The 14,088-nt window shown below is 32.8% G+C and overlaps 4 non-coding genes across 4 annotated transcripts; all 4 read left to right on the forward strand.

The window, feature by feature from the left end:
• Window positions 1-12,159: 12,159 nt before the first annotated feature.
• Trnam-cau lies at window positions 12,160-12,231 on the forward strand. The gene has a single exon. It is a non-coding gene; the product is annotated as a tRNA-Met (tRNA).
• A 68-nt stretch (window positions 12,232-12,299) lies between these two features.
• Window positions 12,300-12,371, forward strand: Trnam-cau. The gene has a single exon. It is a non-coding gene; the product is annotated as a tRNA-Met (tRNA).
• A 69-nt stretch (window positions 12,372-12,440) lies between these two features.
• Trnam-cau lies at window positions 12,441-12,512 on the forward strand. The gene has a single exon. It is a non-coding gene; the product is annotated as a tRNA-Met (tRNA).
• A 69-nt stretch (window positions 12,513-12,581) lies between these two features.
• Window positions 12,582-12,653, forward strand: Trnam-cau. Its single transcript has one exon. It is a non-coding gene; the product is annotated as a tRNA-Met (tRNA).
• Window positions 12,654-14,088: the final 1,435 nt, after the last annotated feature.

A 14,088-nucleotide genomic window follows, 5' to 3' on the forward strand; every position in this document is an offset into this window, starting at 1 on the left:
AACAAACGTTGTGAAGTGAGCTACGACCAAATGTAACATAAAAAGGGGTGTGGCCGGATCATGGACACTGCCGTAGGTTGTACGTGAATACGATTATGTAACGGGTTATGTTTTAAATAAAATATTTTTATTTATGTATTTTGCGTAAGAGCGAGCAAACAAGTAAGTATTGTGATTTATATAAGTTTATTAATTAGAGTCACTGTTACTACTTTATAGATTTGAAGATATTTGATGATTAAAACTTCAACGAATATAGCTTCTCTGACTCGAAGGTCAAAAGTTATACCAATTGCAAATCTCGATACGCAGCAAAATAACGTCAAAATGGCGGCACTTCCCCCTCCACTGCGCGCGATGCGTCATTGTTCTTACTTATCGTAATGAATTCTTTGATCTTCTATCTTGCTATCTAGGTATCTTGTTGTATAACTTAATTATAGATGTAAAAGATACAGTCAAAACTACAACTCTGGAAAAACCCTTTTTCTGGAAAACCTAACTACAAACATACGGCACCGTACGCATATATAAATTTTGTTCAGTGACGGCGAGTAGGGAAGCTAAATGCATAAAAGAAATTGCTCAGCATAGTATTAAAGTAAGAAAAGATATTACCCCGGGTGTCGTACACCGCTTGTCAGTCACAATACACATCCTGACACTCAAATCGATTGCAGCTGAGAGTGACATTTCTAGATAAGGTTTGTGGAGCCGTTCAAGATTTGCATACGGAATACTGAATAGAAATCTGTACAAATGGCTCGCTTCAATGGCACAATCTTATTTAATAGAGTTTAGATTTACAAAATACACTTGAAGCTTGACAAAATAATGGTTAGTCCAACTGAGAGGATTTTAAGCTTATCAGAAATCTTAATCGAGAAAAATATGTAATATGTTTATCATTAGTTATACTTTTTCACACTTGATGGAGTTTTTACCAAATGAACTTTGTTATTTGAAAGTTTGTTTTATCATTCCAAACTGCAATTTCAGGAAAATAGATATTTCGAATTATTTTATTAAAACAATGTTATAAATAAATACAAATTATTAAGTAAATTTAAAATACCGTTAATTGTATCTGAAAAAAAAACGGTTAAAATGACGGCGACACGATTTTTTTTATCAAAAGAAAACTGATAATATATATAAACATTTTGGTACAATAAACAAATAAACCGAATAGACGGCATATTTGAAGCCTCAACTTAAACTTATCATAGACGCAGTTGAGTCAGACTAAATTTATTCATAAAGACATTTCATCATGAATGTCAAAGACATTTCTTGTTCATATTCAACTCATACAGCATACAAAATCAGATTAAGAATCTCTATTTGTACAGTGGGACAACGTATTTTACTTTTGAGATTTTACAACTTCCACTTGAGTAGAACTATATATATATATGTACCTAGTCCAGCCATAAGCTCTGTTACAACTGAAAATGCATTTTTTTAAATGAAGTAATATAATATAAAATGTAGGTATACATTATAATAATATAATATTATTAAATAATATAAATAAATCAATCAATGGTGCTACAACCTTTTTAGGTCCGGGTCTCAGATTTCTGTATCTGTTTCATGATTTTTTTTTAATCGAATAGGCAAGTAGGTGATCAGCCTTCTGCGCCTGACGCTCGCCGCCGACTTATTGGGTCTAAGGCAAGCGGGTTTCCTCACGATGTTTTACTTTACCGTTCGAGTGAATGTTAAATGCGTACAAAGCCAGAAAGTCCATTGGTGCACAGGGACGATCTCAGGGATGAGAGTCTTATGCTGAGGCCACTAGGCAAACACTGCTTTTTCCTACATATTTATTACAGTCTCAGCAAAAATTAATTTTGGCCATTTCGAATAGAATTTTTTTTTTTTGCTGAGACTTTAATAAATATGTGGGTATACATTTTAATAATATTACATTACTTCGTTTAAAAAAATGCATTTTTATTTGTAACAGAAGTTATGGCTGGACTAGGTTTAAACAGCTTATTGATGATCTCAGGGACAGAGTCCTGAAGCCACTAGGCCAACACTTCGAATAGAAAAATTATAACTGAGTCAGTTCAATTACTGTTTTATATACTAAGTGCGAAGGAGTAAATTATTTGTCCCTTTTCACAGCGTTATTTAAAAGACAAACGAAGAAATAAAGACTGAGTGAGTTTGTATGAATTTTTGACAACGAATATTTGTGATAAGTTAATTTCACAGTACCCAGTTATTTTTGTGAATACATCGCTTTCAGCAGTTCGGCAATCGATCAAACAGCTGGTCACAAGGCAACGTAATATGATACACATTGGAATGTACACAAATAAAATCACTTAGCAGTTGAGTGGCATCCTGCGGTGTGCGTTTAATGAACTATTTCAAACTGTATTATATCAATGACAAAATAAATGATATAAAAGATAGTCTTGATTATTTACTCTTTACTTGAAAATTTATATAAATTAACTGTATTCTGTATTTTGATTTATATCAAATCGGCGACGATAGTGCTTTAAACAACACTCTGGATTTATTGATTGTATAATTTCCCAAGTAATTTTTCTGCAAGTATAAAATTTATTTTTCCTGTTTTGACATAATAAATAAATAAAAAACTCAGCTGAAATGGTACGGAGATTAAATAAATGTTATTTAAGTTTATTTTAACCGTCGAACACAACTTAATATTTTAAAACTTTGATCTATGGTATGTTCAAAACACGGATCGAACAGATACATAGCTGTGTATAGTGAAAGCTTATAAGTATTTATTTTAAATCACTATATTACAGAAAAAAATTAAAGTGTCCTAAACAGTGACACAGAAAAAAAATATGTACAAACAACAGAAGAACGGTAACATTTTGTGCTAAAATCAAATATAAAACTACCGTATGACTTAAGTTACAATTCTTATTGCCTTCATGTCGGACAGTTTGAATTTAGAACTAAAGAGCTCTTTCAAATTTAAAATAAATATTTGCTTAGTTTTAGTATTTAATTCCAAAATTCTCGTCACAAGTTATCTCTTCCTGACCGTTATAATTATTAACAAAATGTATCGTTTAAAATTTATGAAAGACTAAGTAGGTACATTTTTCTTTTTTAATAAAAGATGATTTTTGCGAGAAGTTCTTAAGCTTGTTAAATAGGTAGAAAGGAACTTTTACGGAGTTGCTTAATTTCTTTGTATTTCGCATGAAGTTAAAAAGGAATTGTTCTTTAACTTTTTGATTAACATTCTTGTTAGTTTATATTTAAGGATAAAATATATATTTACAAGAATATTCTTTGCAGTTCTAATGATCAATTCAAAATATTTGATGATTTGCCTACAGATTGTGTTTCCTTCAAAAAATTACTCGTTTTTTATAAATTTATAAAAAAATATAAATTTATATATATATGTAGTAATTACCCCTCAGGTTTTACGAGCTTTTTTGTGGAGGATTAGTGGGAACTAAAGGTCGTGATACCCTACCGGGATCGCTCACCTCGCAAGACTAAATTTAAATTGGCTTCGCAAATATTACAACTTACGATTATTATCAAACAATTTGCCGTTCCAAATTTAAATCGAATATTAAAATGCAAACTATCAAATAAACAATAAAAATGATATAATGATCGTATATCAAATCAATACCAACTAGAAACTCAGCCAGTCAGCAATAAAATTCAAAATACAAAAGCCTTGACGGTTTTACGGTCGATTTTCAATTGTGAAATTTCGTAGGAATAAAATAGGGCGTGAAATTGTTCGCGAATGGCTAGAATTTGTTTGTGAAAGCCCGTCGTATTGTAAAATTTAGATGTAATACGCTCCTACGTTACGGGACGGATAAAAATTGAATCCCATTTGTTTTAGTACACGACTGTACCTGTTGTTTTTGATGTTTTCCCACAGATAGAACCTTCGAGGAAAATTCTATTGCTTAAGGAAATATTACATTCATATTTCGAATGGGTTTGTTCTATATTGGACAAAACGTTTATTGTTTTAGTGTGGTTAAGAAGTTTTGAAAGTTTTTGGTGTGGATTCAAGTAACGTATTAAAATTTATAACTAATCATTTTCTTTTTAAAAATACTGACCCATTTCTTATTTAAAAAATGTCTCTATTATTTTTACTTTATGAATTCTAGATACGTTAATTTTAATTGTTAAAACTAGGCCCATAAAGAACTACTGTAATACTGGAAAACATTATGTTGGTTTTTTCCTTATATGAATAATGGAACCATAAAAATAGACAATCTTCTTTTGTTTCTGACCTACCTACCCATTTCATTAATGATCATATGCCATAAAACACCTAAAAAAACATAATAAATGGTCTACATACATTATTACAGAAGTACTCCTGAAAGTTGACCTTACGCCCTCACGTTCGTTTTTTAAACTTAGAACTATTTTAAATTCAACATGCGTTCGAATTTATTTAAAACGCTTCATATGTGTTCGAATAGACCATTCCTGTACGACACTACTTAGCCTTTAGAATACAGATGCACTTTGACAAATAACTGTACTTTATTTAGAACAAAGTTATACCCCACTTTACTATCGCTCGTTGTAAACGCTTATTGAATAAGCAAGTAGGGTTTTATTGAGCTTTGGTTATTTATTCTAACGATCCAATAAGAGTTATGCTTAGCAATAAATAGGTTTTCTGAAACATATTATGTATGCAGTAACGTTTTTATCGTTAAAAATGCACATTAAGGTCTGATAATTAAAAATCGCTTTAATTATCAGACATTTTATAATGTGTTACTTCTTCTTGTTGGGTCAGTCAAAGAAGTATTATAATTCAATAATTACATTTTCGACTGGTGGTTGCGAAATTTACTTTCCAGCGCAGAGACGTTAAAAAAAATTTTTTTTCGTAAAATTCTTGAAACTATTTTGTCAGTATTTCTCTCGTAAATAATTATAGAAAGTACAGGCTTAAATAAAACAAACGTTATATATTACGTTGTCCCCGCTGAATCAGCTTTGGTTGATAAAAATCAAACAGATACGAAGCACTATAAATTATAAAATATTAGTCTAACAATATGCGAATCATTATTCAATTGCTAGTATTATTACACATAATAACCATAATGTGCTTGTAATGTCACTTTGATTGAGTTTATTAAATTTTATTCACGTTTAGCTACTAACAGTATTGCAATGTTAACGTAATATCAGAATATGTATTCAGCTCCAGTAAATACGCTTAAAGCTCTATTTTGCCGTGCGAATATGAACTTTATTGCATTAAAATAAGGTTGACTTGCATGTGTTTGTATGGAAAACTAACGAATTGTCGCACGTAGCTAGTGGCGCCGCATAGTGGTGGTTACTAACAACTGCATTGGAGTTCACATTCAAATGTGTATTATTATGCAATATTTTCTAACAATGGGATGTAATTCGAAGAAATAAATAGTTTCCTGAGTCATGTGTAGCTGCATTTACGTCAAATGTAACACAGGTATATTAAAAATACGGCGGAAATGCAATTAATAGAATTTGTGTTTTTTCTGATTTATAAATTTTAAAATGGCAAATTCTATTGACAGAGTGACTTTTTAAACATTTATTTATTCCTAAGAAAAAAAATGATTTGATTTTGTAAGATTGATATTTGTATTTTAATTTGTAAGCGCCTTTAACCGGTTTATCGATAAAGATATCAATCATCCAAATAAAAGTTATTTATCAATTTAAATAAGTTTTATTTCAACATTTTAAATGCTTCACGTAAGTTTTGGTCAACAATCTGCAAATAATGTTAAAATTCACGTTCATATCGGTTATACACGCGAAAACCAATGATAGTGTTTTATTCAATAAGGATAATTTAATTTATCGCAGTAAAAAATACATTGACTAATTAAAAACGTCTATATCGAGAGCTCTAAGAAATAAAAAATCCTCAAGTGCGACATTATAATTCCGTAATCCCGTAATCCGACGCGACAGGCGTTAAATGACTCGTCCCATACTTTACTGAGTTATCAGTTGGCGTATCTTCGCCAACAATGGTACATGTAATGGGCAACATCTTAATAAGTTGAAGGCCCATGTCGACTCAGCATGACGTAGTACACACATGATTATTTTTCAAGGATGACACCTTCGAGTATGTTGCCCGAATGTGTTACAAACGCATTAATCAAAATGCTTTATAATTATGTTCTTTTGTTTTAAGCTATCTTTGAGTTCCGGAATGAAATACGTAGCTGATGCAGTATTTATCTTTTAAGTCAAGTGATCAGCCATTGCTAGTGGAATTTACCTTCTTTACATAAAACTTAACTAGAAATATTGCTTTAGGTAACAGGGCCGCATTGTAAAAATAAAGGACTTAGATTAGAGGAAAAAAATCTAATAGTCATAAAGCTTTGTTTCCTAAATATTATAAAAATTATGTAGAAACGTAAAAAAGTACTTTTGTAAGATTGTTACCATGTCTCAAACCAACGAGCTCAGCACATCCAGGATATGCGTTACACGTTATGATCGACACATCGTCGGAGGCGGTTTCGAAATTTCGAAATTCGAAACGGTTTAGCATTACGTATATTTTCGAATCTAATCTTAAGATTCTACCATATTTGTTTAGGGAAATACAAACCATATTTGTTGAACTCTGAAAGGCAGATTTACAGGCGATTCGTGAACGTTAGCTTTGACATAAGAGAATACGTCTTGGATGTTTTTTCCAGTGCATTCAAAAATTGCGATAGACCAAAATATCACTCTTAAATAAATTACTCTGAGGGATTATTACAGAGCAGTGACTGCTAATAGACAATGTCAATGATCATATTTAAAAGCTAGATCACCTTTCAATAATCTCACGGCTCAGTGTACAATGACAGGTGTCCTAAAAGTTAAAGTAATCACACCGATGCCTCGAGTCAACCTTCGAGATGCTCGACTGAACAAAATAAAACAGGTAAGAGTTGTCAATGCCCACGCCTTAGGTACGGTAACCTGATATAAGGCGACGTATACGTTTAACACGAGGATCAACGGTTGGTTGGTGTGCACGGTGATAAGAGACGCGAGAGCGATTTACGAAAATATATCATACATTCATTTATGTAATATCACCCCAAGTCATAAGATTTGATTAGGTGGTTACTACCCTTCGAGAGACTGTTCAAAATATATCTAACAATATAATTATTATTATCATATAATGTAGTAGCTTTTATTCGTTGCTTCAATAATTCTTATATTTCAGTCTTATCTCCAATAACCATTAAATTACACAGCTATACCTTGGTGACGCAAAACCATCACATTAATGTCGTACAAAAATAAGTTCAGTACTTTTTGATTTTATTTCGTTCATACGAATGAACACTATAATAATTTACGATATATTTTATTTTACTTCTCTTGATTTTGCTCCTTATTTTCGAGCGGAAGATCTTTGGTCCTGTTTGCGACGACGGTGTTTGGTGTATTCGCTACAATGAAGAACTTTATAACATCCAAGTCGCCAACATTGTTCGTTCCTAAAGTGCAACAGGCTCAAGTGGCTAGAACATGTGCACCGAATGGCGAACGAGAGAAGCCCAAGGTCCTTACTGAACGCACAACCCGACACCGAGGTTGCGTTGGTGGGATGGAGTTGTTAAGGATCTCGAAACAATAGGGGTTCGCAATTGGAAGCGGGAAGCTCTGAATAGATTGCGATGGCGAAGTGTAGTTGAGGAGGCTAAGGCCCACAAGGGACTGTATAACCATTGGTGATGATGATGATATTTTATTTTATACAGCAGGAAAATAAATTTTCGCTAATAATATACGTCATATTAATATTTTTTAAATGGAAAGTTTTGACATTGAAAATACATGTAGAATTACGGTAAGCTTTTCCGATTTAGTAATACTAAATCTACCTCGAAATAGAAAATTTATCGTATTATTTAACGATTTAGTTCTAGATATTACAAGACGTCACGCACTGGTCTCGTGTCTGACAATACTAAGCTTATAGTTGGATGAAATATTGCCTGCAGTTTTCAACCTGATGATATTTCACAATGAATTTATAGATACTGGTTCGGGCCGCGTGGATTATTTATTAGGCCTGCTGAAATTTATGTTTTTGCGATTGCTACTTATAGAAATATCTGACTTTTTAAATATTTAAAATTATTGATAGTTTAAATTCATTCGACAATATTAACTATTTAGGCATTATTATATACCATGATGATAAAAATTATTATTAAGTTAAAAAGGCATGTTTATACACCTGTGCTCCTTGCCATAATCGAGCCGTGTCAAACATCCGAAGATTAGCTGTTACATAATCATTTTAGCAAATTTTTAATTTCAAGTTTGAAATTATTATATGACAAATATTATGGAACCAGTTATAAATTAAATAAATATTTTTAAAAAACAACTATATCGTTTGAATTCTCTCTCGTCACCATACGCATGCCCGAAGGATCCCATCCGCTCGCCCGTGTCATGAAAGAGGATACTATATCCGATTCATTGTTCTGTTACAAATTTGTCAGTGATCTTTAAAACTTTTTCTTTCAAAACTTGAAACGGGTTATAATCCCTTAAGTAAATCTTCGTCAGAAACGATCAGACCACACAAAAAATTTTAGAAGTTGGACGACTTAAATGGGACTTTTGTGGCAATGAATTTTTATCAGGTTATTTAGTGAGTACGTTTTTAAGTATTATTTAACCTACGTTGTCCCAAGGTATTGAGGCAGTGGGACTAGTGGAACAACACAACATCTCTTGTTCCTCTTAAATATATAAATACATAAATCTGGATTTGTATAATACACAAATATTTTTCGACTTATTTTGACTACAATTGCAAGGGCCACCGAGTAAAAAAATATATGTGGTACATACGCCTGGCTTTTACCGTCGACTGAAGTCACATATTTTGTTTGTAAGCATTACACATTGTATCATTTGATCGGCGGTTTCCCGTTTCCTTTTGTCTTCTAATATTGTGAACCTCAACCATTGTTATTGTTCAGGGAATGTAACGAAATCCACCTGAGTTAGTCCTTATTGTTTCATTTCTCTTTATTGGATTATGCAAATATTGATACTATTTGTACATGGAACTTTTTAACTTTTAATTAGGACTACCATATCTGTAAATCATAAGTATCTGTAAGTCATATGTATTATTCCGTTCGTAATTAATCACTAAAAGGTCACTAATTTGCTCATTTCAGAGAATTCGTGTAACAATATAGCGAATATTTAGAAAATAATCTAAAGAATTACAAATTTTTGTCTAAAAAAATCAGTTTAGCGGTGTTAACGTAAACAAATATTCTACAGTGTATGAAGCACGGGTCATTAAACTTTTGAATATAAATATTTATCACCACTTTATATGCGAAAACACAAAAGGAAAATTGCGGAAAGTGTTGAATTATCTGATTTTATTGTAAGATAAAACTTCCTCGAAAAACGATCGTAAAACCAATTATTTTGATATAGGAATTCGATATCCCTTGCAATTAATGTACAATCTCGTATGAATTTTGCTAATGATTTATTCGTCCAGTTTCTCCACGGTACTTGTATGTATGCATTTAAAATATAGGACCTCACAGAAATCCCACGCTTTACCACTACGCCAGCCCTGTTAATTCATATATATGTATATCAGAAATTTAAATTTTTATTCCAATGAAATTTAATTTTGCATAAAGCCCGAGCTTCCTCCATTATTATTATTTTGCTCCTGTCACGCAAGGAGCGCCGGAGGCCACAACTTAATGTTGACTGATGCTCGCCTCACCGTAACCATCTTGGATAATTCGACTAATTTACGTAATTTAAGTAATTTCCATTCGAAGTGCATGTATGGATGATTATAAATTTTTCATTTGCCCTAATTTTGAATGCCCGCGAGGGATATATTGCGAACGCTACCGAATTCCTAAAACCGATTAGGATATTACAAAAGAATAGACTATATTCTTGAACATGCGAAAATTCTTATATTATGGTAATTTTTTATATGCATTATTTAGGAATGTAAGTTTTTTATAGCAGTGCAGAGCAGTGTAGCATGCGACTTTCGTCCCTGAGATCGCAGGTTCGATTCCCGGCTATACTCTAATGTACTTTCTGTCTATGTGCGCATTTAACATTCGCTCAAACGGTGAAGAAAAACATCGTGAGGAAACCGGCTTGCCTTAGACAAAGTCGACGGCGTATGTCAGGCATAGGAGGCTGATCACCTACTTGCCTATTAGGTGATTTATTTTATATAAGTCATACATAACTCTGCATCAGGGTTGATAGTACGGAATTAATTTCGTTTTCATTTCTTTACTTTAAATAAATAGTATCAGTTGTATTACGAAATAAATGTGATCATATACTTCTAGAAGTTTTCGAAATCAGACTTTCTTAGCTTTATTATTTCAATTAAATTGATATTTTTAAGCAAGAAATTCTGCAACCTATAGCGTCATGGCAGGATATTCTTCAAAATATCCGCAATTTGTTAAGCGTCGCGTGCAGGGTTTAATATGAATTAATGATATTTAGTGTGTTCGAGGTGACCATCGGAATGGACATCCATTACGCGATGTATCGGCACAATCGAGAACTCGCTACGAGTCACGCAGGAGCACAGGCGAGTGTTTATTGGAAAGGTTATAGATAATTTAGACAATATACTAATTTTTATTGTATTCCACGCTGTTCGCGTGGCTGGCGATTTGTTTCTGGATTCAACAGTAAACATACTGTTAAAATAGGCGAAATTCTATACGTAGAAATGGGGGTCATATTTATATTATAGGCTTCTAAAACAAGTTGAGTATTTGGTTCTCCCGAAGACGACGTGTTCCATTTTTAAACCTAGAATGCAGGGTCAAAATTAGCGGTAAAAATCCTCATTAATATTAATAGAATATTTACATAATAATAAATTAAATATGTACTTAACTGACATTTACGGTTACAAAATTTGGGCTGACTTTAGTGAGTCGCGTCAGTAGCTGATCTCTGGTCAAATGGATGTCTGAGCGCAGGTGTGCCACAAGAACCTTTAAGTAAGTATAACTATAGTAACAACAATTTATTTCAAAATAACGAATGTGAATTGGATTAATATATAAAACATAGCTTATACCAAGTCCGTATAGTAGTGAATAATACTAATAACATCGCGTTTATATATGATGCTATATTACATTTTATGCTTTCCACGGTGAAGCCTTTCAAAATAATTCGGAATTGATTTTGGCGCACTATAATGTATTTATTTGCAAAAATATGGTACGGAAATATTATGGTGGTACAATCTTAAATTCGCATATTGTGCGTAAATTTGTCTTTCATAATTTAAAGGTAGGATTTAAGATATTCAGTCAATTCTAATGAATAATGTTTCACACAAAAATCGTTAATAGAAAATCATTTCTCAAAGTGGTATAACATTAGGGAGATCTTTATATGCTTTTGGTAACCTTGAATTTTAGTTAATAGTTCAATGATTAATGATTTAAAAGTAAATTCTATTGTGACGTAAATTATGTTGAAAAGCCTCTCGTAACTTAATTATACTGTACGGCGTTCATCTGATAGTAAAAACATTTGTTGCGTGCGAAACTAGAATTCCATTTTGCACTTCGCGTTAGCATCAAAGCTCTCGAACCGAGCCGACGATAAATCATTCGTTAACGTGTACCGTCCCAATCTAGAAAATTTCTATATCGAAGTAACAAGGTGAAATTCAAAAAGGCTTAAAAGTACAAGTGTGTAGTACAAGTTATTATTATATTATATATATACACATGTAAACCAAGCAAATACACAATGGTACCAAAACCAGCAATTCGATTTAGAAATTGCGCCAAAAAGTGCTAAATTCCGAATAAATAAATGAAGTGAAAACAATTTAAAACACATAAAGAAGGTTTTAATATTGAGGCAAGTCTATTTCCCTTTTTTGGTCTATCTTTTGTATGTTGCTCTTTGACTAGGTTCTGTATAAGCAGAGTGGCGGAGTGAAAGCGTGCTGGGCCCATAACCCAGAGGTCCGTGGATCGAAACCACGCTCTGCCATATTCATTTTATTACTCTCATGAAAAGTTCTAAAAAATTGTGTCTTGCTCTTTGACTAGGTTCTATATAAGCAGAGTGGCGCAGTGGAAGCGTGCTGGGCCCATAACCCAGAGGTCCGTGGATCGAAACCACGCTCTGCTATATTCATTTTATAACTCTCATGAAAAGTTCTAAAAATTGTGTCTTGCTCTTTGACTAGGTTCTACATAAGCAGAGTGGCGCAGTGGAAGCGTGCTGGGCCCATAACCCAGAGGTCCGTGGATCGAAACCACGCTCTGCTATATTCATTTTATTACTCTCATGAAAAGTTCTAAAAAATTGTGTCTTGCTCTTTGACTAGGTTCTACATAAGCAGAGTGGCGCAGTGGAAGCGTGCTGGGCCCATAACCCAGAGGTCCGTGGATCGAAACCACGCTCTGCTAAATTCATTTTATTACTCTCATGAAAAGTTCTAAAAAATTGTGTCTTGCTCTTTGACTAGGTTCTATATAAGCAGAGTGGCGCAGTGGAAGCGTGCTGGGCCCATAACCCAGAGGTCCGTGGATCGAAACCACGCTCTGCTATGTTTTTGTCATTTTATTTATTTAAACAATATAAAAAAATCTATGTTCAGCGATATGCTATTAATTCGCATTCATAAATGAAGTTTTTTATAAATGATTGTTGCATAAATCTATTCAAAAACTAATACCCTGATTTTATTGTGTTTAACCAATCTTTCTTTGCTTGAATGTGTTTCCATTAACAAATTGACGCCTTCACAAATAAAAGATTGCAAATATCTCTTACAATAGAACACAAAGGTACTGAATGAACGGATGCATCTACAATTGTAATTCCGAAGAGTTTTGAATGCAGTCCAATACTATTTCGGTCGTCGAACAGTGATCTTTAATTCTTGTTGCGTTTTGTTCTAAGATTGCACCGCATAGTATACGATGGATAGATGAGAGGTATTGATAAAATGGCTGTAGACGTTGAATAGCTATCTAAAATAGAGGCTGCTATTGGATTTTGAAACTTATTAATATTAAAATAGAGTTTTTTTTACCTTATGGCTGTAACAATCTCTGCTGAAATTGTGGTACTGACAAAATGCCTGAACAATATAAACGTTGCATCCCGAATAAGTAACTAATATGATATGGTTATTCGTGTGATGGTTTCGGAGAAACAAATACAAAAATAACATCCTGATATAACAGGAATTGCTTATGTCCTTTATAATTATTTTGTATTGATTTAAGTGGGAATTTGTTTATAGTAAAGTCAGTTTTAAATTTTTTGACTGCTTTTACTTTGTGGGTATTCGTTTTTGTTAATAAAATTTGTTTTGCTATGCAAGGAAGGTAAAAAATTAATCACAGATAAATGAAAGCTTTTTTTAAATTTAGAACAAACAATATAAAAAGTAAATTAGAAAACGATTTGCACGTATTTCATAAGTTGTCAACTGAACTGTTCGTAGACTAAACTATATTTTCTATTCACAGAATCTAAACTGAAGCGCAGATGTGTCGTCTCAATAATGAATGCATTGTCGGTCAGATTGTATTCAAGACTATTTTCACGTACCGCTGTCCACGTCCGTCACTGAATTGCACATGCAGAAAATTTATTTTATTTATTTATTTATTGTATAAGTGTTCTTAATATAAAGGAAGTTGGTGTGGTGGAAACACAAACTGTACACAGTTTTTCTATCCACCAGGACGTCGAAAATATTATTTATTGAAATTAGAATACATTTTTGCATTTTCTAGATCCGTTTAGATGAGTTTTATTACTATCCTTTAATTCAAAGGTTATGGTATTGCTGTTATTCATACACCCCAGAGATTTAGACGGGGCAGAGGGGTTTCGAGTATAGGCAATCGCGTCTTGGGTCTCTTAGTCCATGCCCATTGCCCCGGCGCAAAGGTCCATAAACGATTTCCCCTCTTTAAAAAAAATCTAACTAATCTCACTAACCTTAACACAATTATTAATTGAATCTCA

This window comes from Pieris brassicae, chromosome 1 (genome assembly GCF_905147105.1).
Source record: "Pieris brassicae chromosome 1, ilPieBrab1.1, whole genome shotgun sequence".
Lineage (NCBI taxonomy): Eukaryota > Metazoa > Arthropoda > Insecta > Lepidoptera > Pieridae > Pieris > Pieris brassicae.